The sequence below is a fragment of the Panthera uncia genome, chromosome D4 (genome assembly GCF_023721935.1).
Source record: "Panthera uncia isolate 11264 chromosome D4, Puncia_PCG_1.0, whole genome shotgun sequence".
NCBI lineage: Eukaryota > Metazoa > Chordata > Mammalia > Carnivora > Felidae > Panthera > Panthera uncia.
Window position 1 is genome coordinate 7,368,687 of NC_064807.1, and position 21,035 is coordinate 7,389,721.

General features: G+C 41.6%; 1 protein-coding gene and 1 pseudogene across 4 annotated transcripts in view; both read left to right on the forward strand.

Moving 5' to 3' along the window:
* GLIS3 (GLIS family zinc finger 3) overlaps positions 1-21,035 on the forward strand; it is a 444,686-nt gene that overhangs the window by 258,555 nt on the left and 165,096 nt on the right. The window lies entirely within an intron of this gene.
* LOC125924561 (deoxyhypusine synthase-like) lies at positions 11,343-16,312 on the forward strand (annotated as a pseudogene).

A 21,035-nucleotide genomic window follows, 5' to 3' on the forward strand; every position in this document is an offset into this window, starting at 1 on the left:
CAGGTGCCCCCACGTAGATATTCTTGATTAAATGCTATGGATAGATATACTTTCCTTTTAATTATGCATTCGTGTGTCTTCTCTTTCTTTTATGTCTGGCTGCTTTGTATATGTGGGCCCGTGTGTGCGTGCAGGATTTGACTGTATCTTCAATTTTTTCGTAGGCTCTGAAATTCTACCACTAGGTATTTATTCCCTTCGTTTCTTTAGGCTTGTCTTAAACGGTCAGTGAATCCCCATTGAAATCCCGACCATCCCGGGGATGTCTGAGCAGGATGGATACGCCTCTTAGTGCTGGGGGAGAACGGAAGGGGGTGGCATCCAGACAGGGTTGAAGCTGGCACCAGGATGAAGGGGAGCGCCTTTGAACCAGAAAGAGAGAAAGGGACACAGAGACGTTGGACTTTATTTCTCACATTAGTGTGCCAGACGTGGGGGGCAAGGGTCACACCATCTCAAGCTCAGATCTTGGCTGTTCCGCTGTCCGGTCAGGGCTCTTTGCTACTACTTACCCTAATCCTAGATGTCCCCTGTCTTTTGGGGGCCCCTGGGTAGGGCAGCACCCATCAGGCTCAGGCAGGGCTGAGCCAAGTACCAGAAGACCCTGTTGGGTACTTGGATTGACAGCTGGTTTCCCGAGATTTTCTCCCAGCAGTGCTTTCCTCTAGGAATATGAGTCAGACCCTCGGTCATGAGGCTTCTTCAGCATAAACGAGAACTTCCAGGTGAATCCCAGCAATGCTTCAGGCTACCGGTCAGTGTTCACCATTCATTTTGGTCACCTTCATGACAATGGGCCTTGGCTGTAACCTTCTCCTCTTCCTCGGGCAGCTTGGATCCAGGACTTCGTGGAACATCTGTCACCCTGCAGTGTTTTCGTGGGTCAAGGAGCACCCCTGGAAGTTTCGACAGACCTTCTGTTTACTCTGATACCCTTTTCTTTACCATTACTGAAATTGGAACTCTGCCCGGAACTGTTGAGCTTTAGAAGAAAGAGTGTGGTTTGAGGACCAACCCACCTGGATTTTAAATCCTAGCTCTATCACTTTCCCGCTCAATAAGTGTGGGCAGTTCTTTGCCACCCCTGACGTTTTCATGGTCAGCGTGGGCTTGGTGACTCTTAGTTCACAGGATTGGTCTGAGGACCCAGTGACTATAGAGCGCCAGACATTGGGTAGTGAAGGAGCGACGTCTTGCTTCTCCCCCCTTTCCCCACTCGTCACCCACGGGCTGCCCCAGGTCATCAGCTGTTCATCTCAGAAATACGCTTACGACATGACTTGAATTCAGAGATCACACATTTTTTAATAATCTGGCCCACAACTAAGTTATATTCTCATTGGCTGGTTTGACCCTCTGCTCTATTTCCAAAATTTCCATATGGATGGTTCAATGTGATGTGGACATACTCCAGTTTTCTTGAAGCTTGTGACTAACGCTAGTTAAAACCAGTGCTCCGAAAAACCCGTAAAAAGAGCTCTCATGCAGTTTACCTGTCAGGCAAGGAGTGTGAAAGACGGAATTCACAGCAAAGGGCCTAACAGTGTAGATCTGGGCGGGAGAATATGCGTTCTCCCGAATTATTTTGACAGCTTTTGTGGGAAGTCTGATGGAAGCAGGGACGGAAGGAAGGTAGCTCCCATGTTTTCTTCCCATAATAGCTGGGAATTGAGGGGTGAGGCGGCGGGCAGGAAGGGCCCGTGTGGGTCTGTAAAGGTGCACTGTCCATGTGCACATGTGCATGACTTTGATCTTTGTGTTGTCTCACGTTTCTGCTCATCCTGGAGCGTTCAGACCATAGTTAGTCCTATACTGATTCCACAAATGGCTACCAGACAAATGAATGGAAGAAAAATCCCACAGATCCCCAGATAGACTTGGTTGCCTGATACATGTTCTCTCTCTTCTGGACAAGAAGCTCCTGCAGATATATTTCAGGATCTTCGGTGACAGTGTCATTCTCCTTGATATGGAGGTACCACCGTGAATTCAGACATTCTATTCTTGGCTCACGTTTAGGTTATTTTCAGATTGTTTTGCTCTTACAGTGTTTGATGGAAAATCCTAATAACAGCTAACATTTAAACAGTACCTAATACTTGCTGGCCCAAGGCCTTTGCAAAGATAATTAATTGAATTCTTTCAACAAGTCTATGAGGTATTTACTATTCTTAGCACCATTTTACTGATGAATAAACTGAGGAATAGAGATCCAGGAAGCCCAGGGTCACAGGTAGAAAATGGTAGAAGCAGGAAGGAGTAGGATTTGAACTTGGTGCAGTGACGCTCCTGAGGCCATGTTCTCACCCACTCTGCTACTCTGGCTCCTATCAGCCTGTTGTGTGCGTGAGTGTGTATTTGTGGGCATATCCCTATGTGAATGGCAAGGCATACTTTTAGTGTCTAGCAGGAGGTTAAATTCTTAGCAGTGACATTGTTCCAAAAAGGGTGGGCGCGTTTGAAATTTTGATAATTATTGCCAAATTTCCTGCTCCTCTCCAACCCCCTAAAATAGAATGCACCAATTTACTCTCTTGCAACAGTTATTTCAAGACCTATTTTGCTGTGCTAGGTGCCACAGAGCATATTGAATGCAGAAGTGGCAACACAAAAATGTGTGAAGGTAGGAGCTGAAGTTTGCATCTTTCTGACGGCAGTCCCGAGGAGATGGGGGAGATCACCACGGGAGCGTCGTCATCCAGAGGGTTAGAACCACAGCCTGTAGAGGGAGGACCTGTGGTTTTTAATTCTACTTTGACCTTGCCGTGATTCCTTGGGAGGGTAACTTGACGTCATTTATTCCTTCAGTCTCATTTTAAATTTTATGTCATCACAGATGGACTACATGAGAGAGCCAGGACTCCGATCTAAGTGTGTTCAAAACTCCATATTCTAATTCTAGTAGATTGGGGGGCACCGATCGATATCTCACAGGGTCATGGCAAGGATTGAAGGGATTAACATGTGAGGATCTCACAGTACCTGCTCAGTACATCAGTCCGTAGCTCTGTCAGGTGCTCTCTGAAGCCCCACAGCCAATCAGCAGTGCCCCCTTTTCCAGTATCCCCGACCAAACCGAAAGACCCACACAGTGGACTGCCGCCCCTGGTTGCACTAACGACTTGCTCGGTGACACAGAACATCCGCAAACTGTACTTTCCCTGTAGACCAGCCTTTCCAGTCTCTTCCAAAAAATTGCAAGCTCTGTTCACACTATAGTATCTGTCTGAATGCTCCCTTAAGCCTTCGTCTTTTGGATGATTTTGTTACTAGCTGTTAACTCATTCTCCAACTTTGTCTCTGAAGACGTTTTTGGTGTTGGTGGAGGAATTTGAATAATTCATGTATTAAAGTCGTCCCACTACTCCATCACCTGAAACAGCCCTTCTCTGGTGACCTGTCAAAATGTCAAGGAACTTCTTTTTCTTACCATCCTTGGTCTGGTCTCCAATCCATCAGTAAAAGGGAGAGTTTTTTTGTTTTTGTTTTTTTAATTGAATTATATTACTTCGGTATACTAATATAACAATATTATCTGTTTCAAGTATACAACAGAGTGATTCAGCAATTCTGTATATTATACAGCGCTCACCGTGACAAGTGTGGTCACCATCTGTCACCATATGAAGTTATTACAATATTATCAACTCTGTTCCCTACACTCTACTTTTCCTCCCCATGACTTACTGATTTTATAACTGAAAGTTTATAACTCTTAATTCCCTTCCCCTATTTTGCTCATCCTCCTATCCCCCTCCCCTCTGGTAACCAGCATTTTACATATATATGAGTCTGTTGCTGTTTTACTGTTCATTCATTTGTTTTGTTTTTTAGATTCCATATATAAGTGAACTCATATGGCATTTGTCTTTCTCTGTCTGACTTATTTCACCTGAGCATAATACCCTCTAGGTCCATCCCTGTTGTTACAAATGGCAAGATCTCATTCTCTTTATGTTCTGGTGATATCCCACTGTCTATATACACCACATCTTCTTTATCCATTCGTCTGTCAATGGACACCTGGGTTGCTTGCGTATCTTGGCTGTCGTAAATACTGATGCAGTAAACGTAGAGATGTATATATCTTTTCAAATTAGTGTTTTCACTTTCTTTGGGTAAATACCCAGCAGTGGAATTACTGGATTGGGTGGTATTTTTATTTTTAATTTTTTGAGGATCTCCATACTGGTTTCCACTGTGGCTGCACCAGTTTGCATTCTCACCAAGAGTGTAGGGTGGTTCTCTTTTCTCCACATCCTCACCAACACTTATTTCTTGTTTTTTTGATAGTAGCCATTCTGACTGGTGTGAGGGGGTATCTCGTGGTTTGCATGTCACTGGTGATTAGTGATGCTGAGCATCTTTTCATGTGTCTGTTGGCCGCCATCTTTATAACTTTAGTAAAAATGTCCATTCAGGTCTTCTGCCCATTTTAAATTAGATTATTTGTGAGGAGTTTGTTTTGTTTTGTTTTGGTATTGTATGAGTTCTTTATATATTTTGGATATTAACCCCTTATTGAAAAACTTGTTTGCAAATAGTATTTCTGTTCAGTAGGTCGTCTCTGTGTTTTGTTCATGGTTTTCTTTGCTGTGCAAAAGTTAGTTTTATGTAGTCCCAATAGTTTATTTTTTCTTTGGTTTCCCTTGCCTGCAGACACATAAACAGGAAAATGTTGCTAGAGCTGATACCCAGGAGTTTACTGCCTATGTATTCTTTTAGGAGTTTTATTATATTAGGTTATATGTCTTTTTTTTTAAATGTTTGTTTGTTTGTTTGTTTGTTTATTTATTTATTTATTTTTAATATGAAATTTATTGTCAAATTGGCTTCCATACAACACCCAGTGCTCATCCCAACAGGTGCCCTCCTCAATACCCAACACCCACCCACCCCTCCCTCCCACCCCCCGTAAACCCTCAGTTTGTTCTCAGTTTTTAGGAGTCTCTTATGTTTTGGCTCCCTCCCTCTCTAACCATTTTTTTTCCTTCCCCTCCCCCATGGTCTTCTGTTAAGTTTCTCAGGTTAGTACTTGGATGGGAGGTCATACGTCTTTAATCCATTTTGAGTTCATTTTTGTGTATAGTGTAAGAAAGTGGTCACATTTCATTCTTTTGCATGTCGCTGTCCAGTTTTCCCAACACCATTTGTTGAAGAGACTATCTTTCCCCCATTATATATTCTTGCCTCCTTTGTCATAGATTATTAACCATATAAGCATGGATTTATTTCTGGACATTTTTTCTGTTTTCTTCATCTATGTGTCTATTTTTGTGCCAGTGCAATGCTGTTTTGATGACTGTATCTTTGTAATATAGTTTGAAATCTGGGATTGTGATACATCCAGCTTTGTTCTTTTTTCTCAAGATTGCTTTGGCTATTTGGGGTCTTTTGTGGTTCCATATGAATTTTAAGATTATTTGTTCTAGTTCTGTGAAAAACACTACAGGTATTTCGGTAGCAGTTGCATTGAATCTATAGATTGCTTTGGGTAGTATGGACATTTTCACAATAACAGTGTTTCCAAAACATGAGCATGGAAAAGGGAGGCGTTTTTTGGCTCTTTTTTTTTTTTTTAATTATTCCCTCATTCCTCTGAAAGAACTTGTAATTCCCCTTTTATATCCTGTAACTTGTATTTATTTGTTAATGTCTGTTACTTAACAAAAATCTGGGCCTCACAAGGACAAGAACTGGGATTTCTCTTTGTCTCCATTTCTAGAACTATGCCTGTCTTTCAGTAGGTTGTCCACATAGGTCGTGACTTCAGCCTCTAAACGTTTTGGCTCCCTTGGACACCACCATAGTAATAATAGCCATCATAAATGGAATCTTCTAATGAAAAGGCTCATTTTAGATCTCTGTCTTGGCCACAAAAGATTTACCAAAAAACCTTCACAAATCTGAAATCTTACATTTTATGACGTGCGCACCAAAGAGACAATTGTAGGAAGTGGCTAGATGAGTTTCATTTTTGGAGTAAGCTTCGATCTCCTTGACATTGATTTCCTCTAGACAGTTCACTGTGATCCGGATTAAATGCTCTAGGAATTTTACGTTACATGTAGTGTCCCAAATATGGGAGCATTTTATTCGTAATCTCCTCTAGTAGTGCTCTGAGTTGATTTGGTTTTCAGGTTTGCAGAGTGACGAGGGGGAGACTTAGAGGTGGTCCCTTCGTGTCAGAAGGAGTAACTGGGTGCTTGAAGGTCTCAACTTGATTGCCACTGCCTGTTCTTCAATGTGTGTTTATAGCATGTAATTCCGTGAGACCGAGGCAATGAAGGTGGATGTTTCTAATTTTTCAGCATTTTGTTTTCAATGTGTAGTTGGATAGCAGTGACTGAAGTTTGGGTTTCAGTTGCTTCCTCCTTTCATGCCCTCTTCTCTCCTTCCTGGCCCCCTTGCCCCCATTCTCTCCTTCTCTGTCCCTTTCCTTCTCCCCCCCTCCCCCCTCTCTCTTTTTCCCCTCTTGTTTTCTTTACTTTTTTTCCTTTTTATATGTAGCAATGCGTGGAACTATGTGCTAAGGAGGATTCTGTTATATTTTCTGAAGCCTCAGTGTTCTGGCTGCTTTTGGTAACAGGTGCTACCCGAGAAAGGTCATGTACTAGTTGGGCGTGCCCTCAGCTGCAAGTAACACCAAACCACACTGCAGGGGCTTAAACAAACAGGAGCTGTATTGTTCTCACAAAACCAGAAGTTTCCAGGGATAGGCAATTATTGGCTTTGGCTCCATGACTCAGCAATATCAGAGCCTGTCTTTGACGTTCTCTTGGCCTTTTGCTCACGATGGCGACACAGTGAATGCAGGCCTAACCATCACCGCCCATTTTCAAGGTAGTAAGAAGGAAATGATCACACTGGTCACATCTTCCCCTTTTTCAGGGAAGCAGAAGTTTTCCTCAGACTTTCTCCCAGCAGACATCGACACACGCCTGCTTTTCCAGAACTGGGTCATGCTGCCGTCCCTCATTGCAAGAGAGTCTGGGGAAGGGTGTTTGACTTTCTCGCCACTGCAGGATGAGGCAGCAAGGGAGTGAGTTGGGAATGGCTTCCGGGTAGCTAACCAGCATTGTCTGCCACAGCCAACAAATATCCCGTTAATGCAGATCGTACCAGAGTACAAAGCCGGTGAGGCATGAAGATCGTTTCAGAGATGAGAGCATTTGAGTGTTTGCCAGAACACTGCCGGGGCAAGATAGCACAGCCAGGAATAAAGTCTAAAAGGAGTCGATGAGTTTTCTATTGCTGCTGTAACATTTACCATAAACTTAGTCTCTTCAAACAATACAGATTTGTCATATGCCACCTTTCTGGAGATCGGAAATCCAAAACAAGTTGTAGTGGGCTTACTGGAAGAATGTCACAGGGCCTGCTCCTTCTGGAAACTCTGAAGAAAGAATCCTTGCCCTTTTCAGCTTCGGAGAGGTGACTGCATTCCACGGCTCATGATGCCTTCCTCACATTCCTCCCAACTTCTTGCTTCCATCGTCACAGCATCTCCTAACTCAGATCCTCCTGCCTTTGTCTTGGGAGGCCCCTTGTGATGACATGAGGCCTGCCTAGAGAATCCAGGATCATCTCTCCAGCTCAAGACGTTTCCTTTAATCAACCTGCAGGTTCCTTTGACCATGTCACGGAATGTATCACAGGTTGCGGGGGGTAGAACACGGACATGGCCGGAGGGGCCAGTGTTCATCCTGCCACAGTGGGACGAGCAGGAACCACCCAGGAAGGCCACAAAAAGATGTCCATGGTAGAATGATAGTACTTCTGTCCACCAAAGAATAGGGGCCAGCGTAGCGAGAATAAAGTTGCATCTGAGTGGCGTAGCTGTGTTATGAAGATGATCCTTACTCGTTTTTCTGTGTGGTTTGCTGAAAGCCGGTATCTGAGAGATGAATCATTTTAAGTATTTCTTGGCATCTAATCATAAGTGGCAGATCTGGAGACGGCTTACTTGGATGCCTGAAGCTATTACGAGATTTATAAATTTAAGAGAATGCTTGATTTGAACTCTTTCTTGGGAATTTGTTCATTTTAAAGAAAAGTGCACAGCAAATAAACGTGTTTACAAACAGCTTCACGTGGGAGAGATCAAAAAGGAATTCTTGGATTAATACTTTCTATTTCCACACACAATCTGTATTATTGCTTGGCATTATGTTGTGTAATGAATCTGGATTTTAATTGGTTGGTTTAGTTTAATCTTTTCTGAAAATTTCATACGAGTAAAATATCTCCATTTAGGTACATATTTGGTGGGTTTTTTAAAGAAAAAGTTTAGTTTTTGACAGGTAGCCTTAAATTTACAGCCTTAAAGTTCATAATAAATAAGAGCCACTAAAATGATGATTTATTGCCCAAAAGCCTTGATTGTTCAATGTTTATTTTTGAGAGAAAGGGATACAGAGTGTGAGCAGGGGTCGTAGAGAGAGAGAAAGAGGGAGACACAGAATCTGAAACAGGCTTCAGGCTCTGAGCTGTCAGCACAGAGTCCGACGCAGGGCTCAGACTCACAGACCATGAGATCATGACCTGAAGTTGGACGCTTAGATGACTGAGCCACCCAGGTGCCCCATGTTTATTTGTTTAAAGAGGAGAAGAACAGTTTTTATTTGTCCCTTGGTCTGTTCATTCACTGAGTGTTCCTTCGCTGATTCATCAGACATAACTGCGTAACGTGCCATATGTGGGACACTGCAGCGAGCATAAGTATGTACATAAGTATAGCTCAATTGCAAGCTCTGTGAGGGTAGGAAATAGGGCTTGCTGCTGATTAATCCAACAGATCCAACGCCTAGCACAGTCATGACATAACGTTAACACTCGGGAAACGTTGGTTGGACTGAGATGAAAATAGAGCCCCTGCCTTGCAGAGATCTCTAAGGCAAGAGAGCTGGGACATACAAACAGACGAACTGAAACACAGCCTTGTGAAAGCCCAGAAACGAATATCCATCGGCAGTTTCAGGGGACGCTGTCCTAAGTATCCGGTGTTTGCTGAATTTGAAAGTTAGAGGAATTGGCCAAGTCGACCCAGGAAGAGTGTGTGCCAGGCAGAGGGAACGGAGGGGCGTGGCTCAGACATGAGCTCGGGGCTCTGATGATACAGGGCGTCGCTAGAATACAGATGAGTGGAGGTGAGGACTGAGGGGGCAGATGGCAGGAGACGAGGTTGCAGAGGTAGTTGGAGGCCTGGTGGGGAAGAGCATAGAGCCTCCCTTGCTAGGAGGCTAGGTTTTATCCTGGAGGCAACAGGAAGCCACTAGCAGCTTTTAGGTAAAGGACTGAGAAGATCATCTTTTCTTCCTTTCCATTAAACTTTTTAGCATCGTGAAATAGATCTTATCTGCCAGAGAGTGAGTATAACATAGATGGATATTTTAAATGAAAGTGATGATAACATGACTGATGAATCGAGCATCCAGCTTATGAGACAGATGATCGTCTACGTCTTTGAATCTTCTGGTGTCTCCTTCACCCTCTCTCCCCATCAGGGGAAATTGCCACTTTAATACTGTATTAATATCTCTCTTGCTTTTCCTTAAAGTTTTACCACATGTATATGCATCCCTAAAATATATATTGTTTGGTTTTGTCTGCTTTTCAAGTGTGTGTAATAGAATCATGCTGAATGCATTTCTTTTATGACCTTCTTTATTGCCTCCTGTTGTTTTCAAGATTTCTCCACTTCTATCTGTGAACCTATGGATCATTAATCTTCGCAGCTGTGTAATAGTTATTAACTGATTGTACCAGGTTCGGTGATCCCGCTTACCATAGTGGAAATTTGGGTCATGTCAAGTATTTTGTTACTGTGGACAGCCCTGTTTTAATTGTTCTTATACTTGTGTACGGGAGGCACGTGCAGAGAGTTTCTCTGGGAGAGAAATCCCCGAGTCCTAGTGGATCATACATCCAATTTTCTCATTGCCTTTTTAATCTTTGCCCATTTGTTGGGTATAAAATCTTCTCTCCCTAGAGTTACAATTTGCATTTTTCTACATACTCGTGAGGCTGAGCCTCTTTTCATATGCTCATTGGCTGACTGTATTTCTTCTGTGAAATACAAGTCTTTCTGCCTATTTTAAAGAGGGTTGTTTGTCTTTTACTGATTTGAAGGAGCCCTCCATTTATTCTGAATACTATCCTTTGGTGGATATCTTCTGCCAGTTCGTGACTTGGGTTTTTATTCACTGTAACATCTTTCGATGTGCATTCTTAATTTGAAGTTAAACAGCATTTTTTTTTTCATCGTGGCTTGTGTTTTTCTTTATTTTACCTAGGACACCTTTCCTACGTTACAATCTTCAAAATAATGTCCTATATTTTTGCCTAAATGTGTTAACCTGTTATCTTTCACTTTTAAGTTCTTGAAATCACTTTTAAGGTTTGGAATCTTTTTCCCCCCTGTGGACGATCAGTTGTTCTGGCAGCATTTTTTAACAATCCGTACTTTGCCCACTCTGTAATGTATCACGTTTCCATATATAAATGGGTCTGTTTATGGGATCTCTGTTCTTTTCCATTGGTCTGTTTTTCTATCCTCATGCTTAAATATTAAATTACATAATGACTAAGACTTGTTATTTGATAGAACAAGCCCCCCAGCCTAGTTTTTCTTTAAGCCTGTCTTGGCCTCTCTTTCTGGGCTGTTTGCTCTTCTATATACATTTTAGAATAAGCTCGTCAATGTCCTTGAAAAATCCTATTTAGATTTTGATTAAAAGCTCATTGAATACTAGCTCCGTTAGAGGATCATAGCCACGTTTACAACAGTGAGCCTTCTTATTCCAGTATATGCCTTATCTCTCTATTTATATCGTCTCGAAGTTCTTTCAGGAAGTTTTATGCTTTTTCTTCTAACCTAAAAATCTTACACAACTCTTGTTAGTATGTTTCCCCCATGATGTATATTTTTGTTGTTGCTTTTATAAATGATAACTTTAACAGATTTGTATTTTAAATTCTTGAGTGGATAGAAATGCATCCTTTCTTAAGAAAGCATTCTCCTGGAGAATCCAGAAAAACAAGGATTCTCACTCATTGCTATTGAGAATGCAGAATGATTTAACCTCCATGACAGGGTACTTCATGGTAGTCAACAAACCTACATATTTCTTTACCCTTGACCTAACAATTGCACTTTTAAAAATTTACCTTTATGAAACACCTCCGTAGATTTGAAGCAACATATAGTTATTTGTTGCAGTATTCTTTGCCATGGCAAGATATGAAATTCAAATGTTTAACTCTAGAGAATAGTTGAATCACCCTGGCTCGTGCATATAATTGAATCCCATAAAGCTGTAAAATCATGAGGAATATTTCCATGAACTGGTACGATGTGATATCCAGGACAGCTTTTTTTTTTTCTTTCTTTTTTTTAATGCAGGTTTAAGTTTATTTATTTATTTATTTTTTGGGGGGGGGAGGGGCAGAGAGAGAGGAAGAGACAGAATCCCGAGCAGGCTCTGTACCGTCAGCTGTCGCATCCATTACCTCATGCAGCATACAACACGGTGGACATCTTAGTGACCACAGCTGGCAGTGTGGACGAAGAAGTGCCTGGTACCACGTACCTGGGTGATTTCAGTCTCTGGGGGAAGGAGCTGCGTGAGAACAGGATCAACAGGATTGGAAACCTCCTGGTGCCCAGTGACAGTTGCTGCAAGTTTGAGGGCTGGTTGATGCCCATTATGGACTGGACGGTGCTGGAGCGGAACACGGAGGGCGTGAAGTGGACACGTTCCAAGATGATCGCCGGGCTGGGCGAGGAGATCAACAACACAGAATCAGTATATTACTGGGCTCAGAAGAACCACATGCCCGTGCGGAGCCCGGTGCTCACAGATGGCTCCCTGGGCAGTGTGATCTTTTTTGATTCCCACAAGAACCCAAGCTGGTCCTGGACATTATTGAGGACGTGAGGCTCAGGAACACACAGGCCATTTTGCCAGGCACACTCAGATGATCATCCTGGGTGGGGGTGTGGTCAAGCACCACACCGCCAACGCCAGCCTCGTGGGGAATGGGGCCGACTAAGCTGTCGACATCCACATGGCCCAGGAATTTGATGAATCTGACTCTGGTGCCGGGCTGGACAAAGCTGTCTCTTGGGTGGAGGCAAGATCCGGGTGGAGGCACAGCCTGTCAAGGTCTGTGTGCCTATGCCTCCCCTGGTCTTCCCCCTGCTTATAGCTGGAAGCTTTGTCCAAAAGAGACAGATGCCTTCACCCCTGAGAAGAATGCGGACGGAATGGCTACAGCTCCAGGGAAGTCCTCCCTCTCCTCTGTTTATTAGCCTGCACACCCAGTCTTTCCCTCACTCCTTGGTCAGCATCATGTCTAGAATAAATGGTCTCATTGATCCTTGAAAAAAAAAAGTGGTAGCCCGATGCAGGGCTCGATCCCATGACCTGGTGTGATCATGACCTGAGCCGAAACTGAGAGTCAGACCCTTAAGTGACAGAGCCACCCAGGCGCCCCCCAGGATAGCTTTTAAGTGAAAAAAAGTAGGGTACAAAAGAATCTGTGTCGTATGCCACCCTTTGTTTCAGAAAGAAAGGGAAATCGTTCATGCACGTGTGCATGTATGCAGCTGTGGGTGTGCCTATACTTAATCTTGTAAAAAGAAACACAGGAAGGATCAACAAAGAAGTAATGACAATGGCTGACTCGATGGGCTGGGTTAAATAACTGGATGGAAGATGATCGGGATTGGAGAATACCTATTTATATAGTTTTGAATTTTGAACTATGTGTGTATGTTACTTCATAAAAATGAAACCATAAAGGATGAAAAAATACCAGACCTTAAAAGTGAATGGAAACAAAAACAAAAGAATCCTAACTGCATATCAAATAGGTAACATAAGCAAATAATTAATTCACACTCTTTTACAACAGTACTCAATACATGTATTCTTATGAAATATTTACTAAAGGCAAAAAGAACTGTAAAGAAATCTGAAACCCTACTTAGTAGGTTTATTGTTAGTGTTAATATTTATAGTATGATGAAAAATTTTATATATTATAGGATAAAGTAGATAAGCAGATAAATAATAAACATGGGTAAATATATATATTAAAAAACTTTAAGTTAATACATATCTGTTATATATAATTACAAACCACAATATTTTTACTGTAAGAGGAAAGAGATATAATTATGCAATAAAAGAAGATAAGAAAAAAACTCTGTGGTACTAAATTTTGAATTGGTTCTATCAGATGAACTCATGATTTCATATATTTCCTAGCTCTGTGCATTGAAAGGACCTGGAAAGTGATAACCCTTTAGCAATAAGCACACTCAGGAAACAGTTTTAGTTTCTAGCATCATTCTTCACTAAAATGAGACAGGAATCCTTACAGAAGTGGCTAATTCCAGATCAGGAGCAGAGAAAGACCAAAGTGAACCTGGATTGTCTTTTTGGAGCCAGAAAGCGAGGAACTGCTCAAACGGTCATGGGGATCGTGTTAACAGAATACAGGTACTGGCCTATAGGAATTTCCACAGGTATTTGGGTGAATTTAAGCACCCAGAGAAACAGTGACAACCATGGATTATTGTGTATATATAAAAAGACAATAAACAAAGTTTCTCTAAACTTACTAATTCCAGTAATTTGTAGATTCTTTACGGGGCAAGATTGTATAATCTACACGTGACGATTATTTTGTCTTCTTTTCTAGTCCCGATACGTTTCACTTCTTTTCCTCGTTTGATTGTATAGGTGAGAACCTTCCGTGTGATGCAGAATAGAAATGCTGCTAATACATACCTTCTTCTTATTCCTGTTTCCATTAAGGTCATGTTTGAAAATATTTCACAGTTGAGAATGCTACTGGTTATATGTTTTTAACGGGTTACCAAATTCTTTTATCTGCTTAGTTGGCTAAGAGTTTTTATCCTGAATGTTTTTTTTTTTTCCTTTCCTGTAGAGATAGTCATATGATTTTCTCCTTAATTGCTCAGTGACATGGTCAATGAACCTTAAATTCCTAGAAAAAAAACATGTTGAGCTTGGTCATGACGTGCTGTATTTTTTATGTATTGAATGAGTTAGTTTGCCAGTCAGTATTTCAAGATTTTGGCATTGATGTTAATGTGGATCACCTAAAACTTTAATTTCCTGTGCTAGTCTTATCTCATTTCCGTTCTCTGATAGATTTTATGGAAACTGGAACTTTCCTGGTTCTTGAATGTAAATAGAACTCAACTGCGAAGCCATCTAGACCAAGTGGGAAAATTTTAGATTTCTCATTGAATTATTTAATGGCTGTAGTATCATTTAGGATTCCTGTTTATTCTTAACTCTGTTTTGGTAATTTATGTTACTCGTGACACTTGCCTTTTTCATCTCAATTTACAGATTTATTGACATAAAGCATCATCACCTTTTTAATCTCTGCTGCACCTGTAAATATGTCCCCTTTTCATTCCTATTATCATTAATTTGTGTCATCTTTCTCCACCTCCCCATTAATCTTGCCAGAGACTTGTCTATTTAATTATTTATCTGAAAAAAAAATAATTTTTGATTCATTTATCCTCTATTTTGTGGTTTTGTTTTCTATTGTATTCATTTTTTTTCTTACCCGTATTATTTTTTCCTTCTACTAATTTGGGCTAATTCTGCAGGTTTTTTCCCCCAACTCTTAATAATTTCTTATTTGTTGGGGCGCCTGGGTGGCTCAGGCGGTTAGGCGTCTGACTTCGGCTCAGGTCATGATCTCACGGTTGGTGAGTTCGAGCCCCGCGTCGGGCTCTGGGCTGACAGCTGGGAGCCTGGCGCCTGCTTCGGATTCTGTGTCTCCCTCTCTCTCTGCCGCTCCCCCACTTACGTTCTGTCTCTATCAAAAAAACGAATAAATGTTTGAGAATTTTTTTTAAATAATAATAATTTCTTATTTGTTAACATAAGCATGGAGGGTTATGAATATTCCTTAAAGAACCGCTGTAGCTATTTCCCACAGATTTTGACATCATAATATGTGTGTTTACCTCAACTTAACGTAAAGCCAATCAATATCTGTACCTTTTTTCCAAACCGCGCTTTCATTAACTTCATTCACTCCCCATCAGGATTATATGCCATCCTCCAGAGTTGATTGATGTTTTTAAATTTCTTAATCCCTAAGTTAAATCTCAGCGCTATACTAGTAGTCCGTGTGTGTATTTACCCACAATTTCCCTGTTTTCTTTGGTCCCCAGTCTTTCTTGTTATCAGAACTTAATCCGTGAGGCATCTGGGTGGCTCAGTTGGTTAAGCATCCGACTTCAGCTCGGGTCACGATCTCACAGTTCGTGAGTTCAAGCCCTGCGTCAGGCTGTGTGCTGACAGCATGAGGTTGCTTGGGATTCCCTCTCTCCCTTTCTCTCTCTGCCCCTCTCTCACAAAAATAAACAAATAAACTTAAAAAAAAAAAAAACAGAACTTAGTCTGAGATCATTTTCCTTTTTCCCTGAAGTACATGATTTAGATGTTCCTTCAGGGAGAACCTCTCAGTTTTTTTGTCTCTCTGGTAACATTTTTGTTTCCTCCTTGTTCATGAAAGATATTTACACCTCATGTGTAATTTTAGGTAGATAGTTGTGTCTCACAGCAGCATTTTGGAGATCCCATTCTCTGCCTAGCTTCCAGTATTGCTGTGGGGTCTCACTGCTATTCCTTTGTAAGGAATCTGTCTCTCCTTTCAGCTGCTTTTAAGTTCTCTTCCTTGTCTTTGGTGTTTTGCTGCCTAGGGTGTTGTGTGCCTAGCGATGAATTTGTTTTTACTTGTCCCGCTTAGACATCATTGTGGTTCCTACAACATGGCATTTTGTCTGCTTCAGTTCAGGAGAGTTCTTTTTCAAAATACTGACTTCCCTCCATCACTGTGCTATCATCTCCTGCAACTTTGATTAGACGTCTATTTATTATGTGTTTTCAGTTTACATTCTATATCCTTTAAACTCTTCTAATTTTTTTATCACCTTGTCTGTCTATTCCATCTAATTTATATACATTCATTTTCCAAGTTACTAAGTCTTTCTGCAGCCACATCTCCTCTGCTCTTTAACTCATAAATTATGTATATATATTTAAAAATTTTTTAATGTTTATTTATTTTTGAGAGAGATAGAGAGAGACCGAGTGCAAGTGAGGGAGGGGCAGAGAGAGAGGGATACACAGAACCTGAAGCAGGCTCCAAGCTCCGAGCTGTCAGCACAGAGCCTGATGTGGGGCTCGAACTCACGAACCATGAGATCATGACCTGAGCCGAAATCGGATGCTCAACCGACAGCCACCCAGGCGCCCCTCATAAATTGTATTTTTATTTTTAGTGATTGCATGTTTAATTTTCAGAAGTAGTTTTTATTTTTCAGAACTGCTTACTCAATTTTTAAAATTTCTTGTTTCCTTTTTTTCTTTGTTTCTCTTCTATTTCTTCAAATATTTAAACCCTACTAGATGTGACATTTCAATACTTCTATAGCTGGCAGGCTTCTCAGGTCTCGCTCTGTCATGCGTAGTGTCCACTGACTATCACTTGGTGGTAAATTTTGACTGTGCGCTGACACTCTTTAAAAACTTCACCTTTGGGGATTCTTTCAGGCCTGGGTCGAAAATGCATTCTTCTGGGGAATGTTTGTCACTTCTAAAATCTCTGAGACTCTATCAGTCAGTTAAAATGATCAGCTTTGGGGTGTTTGGGATCATTCAAATACTGTAAATTCTGGATCCAAATTCAGGTTTTGGGATTAGGAATTTTGTAAGGCAGCCTTTTTTTTTCTCTCTTTATCAAGAGGTAAGACCTCTGTGTCCGATGTCTCACTCTGTAGGTCAGGCTTATTTACACATATTGTTTTCCCAACTCATTTGCTGACCGTGTTGCCATTCAGAAGCCCCTGCTTTATAAATGAGTCTCTCTCTGAACTCGAATGGAAATCTGGATCCATGCTTTGTCGTTTTTCCCACCTGGCCTTTTAGAAGCCAAGCTCTAGGGTGCCTGGGATTAGTAGAATATCCCCAGTTCTTGCTTACCCTTGATTGCTGGGGTTTTTCGTTTGTGTGTGTGTATGTGTTTCTGGCTTTTAAAGAATTCCCTTATTCTGTTGCCAAGGCAGCCATGCATTAAAAAAAACTCTTTAAAAATTTTTAACCGGCATTTTTAGATGGGCCGCATCAGAGGTAAGTTCTCTGAACATCTCATTTGCCATATTGCTGGGAACAGAAATAAACAGTAGATAAGGAATGATTTTTAGGAAGACAACATAAATGGCAGGATTGATCATCAGTGGACATCAGGCAGAGGCTGGATACAGGGAGACAGTTTTTGTTCTCGTGATTTATTCACACAATAATGCACAACTCCGGTGTAAATACTTAGATCTCGTCCCATAGGCAACACACGTAAAACAACTCAAAATGAAGGTATTTAAGACTCATTAGTTGTGGAAATCGTTGATGACTTTTTGTGGTATTTTAAACTAGGTCTGTGAGTCAGAGTGTATTTTCACAGCCTAACCTTAAGGAAGGGATACACTTGCCAAATCTGGAGCGAGAAAAATGAATCCCAAATTGAGGTGTAGGTGTCAGAACGGTTCCTGCCAGCATTACTTATTTGCCAAACATTTTTCAACATAGGAGAGCACCTGAGCACATGCCAGGCCGTGGACCGCGCTGGGGGGTGTCAACCGAAGCAGCTTTTCATTTCTCGCTGGGAGGGTCAAAAAGAGATGAGCCCACAGTGAGAAGCCCCTTTCTGTCCATTTCCTAAATGCAGCAGGGGGCTTCTCCGGAGCAGTGCTTCTCAAGGCGAGGTCCACACCACAGGATTTGTCAGAAAGGAGATTCTCAGATCCACCTCGAGGCCCAGAGATTGGTGTTTGACCACACCTTCCAGCTGACTCTCATGCATACTAGAGCTTGAGAAGGGCGGCTCCTAAGAAGGCTGGTTGAGGGGTACCTGGGTGGCTCAGTCGGTTAAGTGTCTGACTTCGGCTCAGGTCATGATCTCGCGGTTCATGAGTTCGAGCCCCACATCGGGCTCTGTGCTGACAGCTCGGAGCCTGGAGCCTCCTTCAGATTCTGTGTCTCCCTCTCTCTCTGTCCTTACCCCACTTATGGTGTGTGTGTGTGTCTCTCTCTCTCCCTCTCTCTCTCTCTCTCTCACTGTCTCTCAAAAATAAATAAACATTAAGAAGGCTGGTTGAAATAGAGTGAACGTGATTGTTCAGAAAACAGTTCATTTTCAATTGGATTCTCCATTGTCAAAATACATTTGTCTCCAAGCAAATTATTTATAACAGACACAAAAAGATTGAATGTCCGGTGGTCTCGGACTAGGAACATGAATTATGGTGTAACCATTCGATGAAATTATGCAGCCATCAAAGTTATTTAAGGATATTTAATAATAAGGAAAATGCTTACAAAAGTGTTTAAATGTATGTTCGCATCCCTCTGCAAACATACATTCTGATGATGGCAAGTGTAGACATTAATTGTGGTCCCAGGAATTCCTTAGTTGTCCTTGAAAATCAACGAGAACAAAGTTGGTTCTCCATGGATAGTGAGATTCTGGGATATTTTTACATATACCTATAATAACACATATGCATTCTTATTTCATGTATTTGTAAATTGTCTAGAATAGGCAAGTATTAATTTCATACAATGCTAGAAGGAAATAAACTGTTTTTTTTTTAAGTTGTAGCAGAATTGCTTTGAATTGCGGGTTTCAGAAAATTAAAGATTGCACCTGCCTTGCTGCATTTCTGCAGAGCAGTTGGGGGAAGAAGCAGTACAAAGAGATCCTGATCTGGCAGATGGGATGGGGCCATGGCAGAGTCAGGTGCATTGTCAGTGGGCTTTCCTCTGGGGATATTTTCGGGCCAGTTCGTGACACTGTTGACTGGCCATAAATCCTGAAAGTTTGAGAGCTGGAATGAGAACACAGGACATGCACAAACCTCCTTCCCCACGATTCTGCAGCTCAGAAAATCCCCAACATCTGGCTCACGTGTGAAGCCAGGAAAGCTATGGTTTCCACTGGCAGCCGGCCTTACCGAGAGCCTTAGCCGGTTGGCTCTATGACACACAGGGAAAACACTTTGCGAGGATTTGTTGAGCATTTTATTCCCAAGTGGAAAATCTGCACACACATCCAATTAAACTAGAGACAATTTTGTAAGGCACCTCCTAGGGGATAAAAGTGTTTGACCTGATCAGGATTGGTCAAAGTAGAGATTATTGGATATCACACAGCCTGGTCTTTTGGTTTAACACTGGCCAAATTAAAACTAGAATAATACTTAGAGGCCAGGAATACTTTGACGAAGACAGAAAATCCACTGTTAACTTTTTTTTTCTACTTTTATTATAGAAGTTCACAAAAAAATTATCGAAAGGAAAAAGAAGAATTATAATACACATGCCCATCACCCAGCTTTAAATACCATTTACTCCTTGGTAATGGGAAAAATATTTTGAGCTTCTGGGTTGAAAATCTTACCAACTCTATCCCATAAACGAACATGCCTTCCTTTATGGTGAGAAGGGTTTGGGTTCAGAACCTCTGTCCATCCGCTGGAGCTCTTTTGCGTCTTCTTTCAAGAGGCTTTGTGGGGAACGAAAGAGTAAAAGTAAAAGGGACGCCCATTGTAATGATGGCTACTGACGTCCCAGTTGCTACACTGACCTCCAAGGCATCTCAGTAAAATTCCTTCCAAGTTTTAAGAGCCGACACTGATTCCCATCGTTTATCCGTGCATAAAGCAGTGAGTGCAGTTTGCTTTGAACACTTTTCAGCAGAACCTTTAACAAGGAAAAGCATTTCTTTGTTGCCCCCTTTCTCAAAGAAGCAACCGGCATTAAGCATCTAGCATTAAGATATATGGACAACTCATTTTCACTAATCCCTCTTCTTTGGTTCCATGCTTTTATATATTGAATAGCTGAAAAGAAAAGTCACTTTTCCCTTCCAAAACTACTTCTGGAAAACATGTTTGTTTGTTTGTTTGTTTTTCTTAATACTAAGCATCAGCCTAGGTACCGTATAAGAATAAAGCGAATGCCACTGTTCTTGTCCTCTGAATGTCCTCATTCTAACATCACTTAGTTGGGGCTGTGGTGTGAACAGCAAAGCTGGCCTGAGGCAAGGTTTTCAGTGGGGAGTCCTGTTGTCTCACTGACTTTGTGCTATAAAATCTGGCCTCAGTTCCTCTAAAAGTAATTGGCCTTAAGATACAATAAAATTTCAATTAAAAATTCAACCCACTTAGGGGTGCCTGGGTGGCTCGGTTGGTTAAGCGGCTGACTTCGGCTCAGGTCATGATTTTGCGGTCCGTGAGTTCGAGCCCCACATCAGGCTCTGTGCTGACAGCTCAGAGCCTGGAGCCTGGCCTTGGATTCTGTGTCTCCCTCTCTCTCTGTTCCTCCCGCATTCATGCTCTGTCTCTCTCTCAAAAATAATTTAAAAAAATGCAACCCACTTAAAGTTGACAAACTGTATAATAATAAAATACTGTCAGTTCCCAAGTTAAGCCTCAGTTAAAATACAAAAATGTAATTAAATTAAAACAAACATGGAAGTATTGGTAATTGCATTTGCCACCATGTGGAGTATGACAGATGAAGATATATACCAAGTGGAGTGATCAGACCCCAGGACTTGTGTAATTTTCCTAAGCGTTCCCAGCATATTAAACCTTCAGATGGAATCATAACTTCAGTTGTTAATGTCCAGGTTGTCTAATTACATGATTCGCTTTGTTCTACTTCTGCCATCCTTTGCAGTTCTTAATCGTGCTACAGATTTGAGCCCCGTCCCTTCCACCGAAACTCTTTTGCGTCTTCTTTTAAGAAGCTTTGTGGGGAAGGAAAGAGTAAAAGTAAAAGGGACGCCCATTCTCATGATGGCCACTGACCTCCCAGTTGGTACACTGACCTCCAAGGCATCTCAATAAAATGCCTTCCAAGTTCTAAGAGCCGACACCACTTCCTGTCACACGATGTCCGAGGTACCACTTC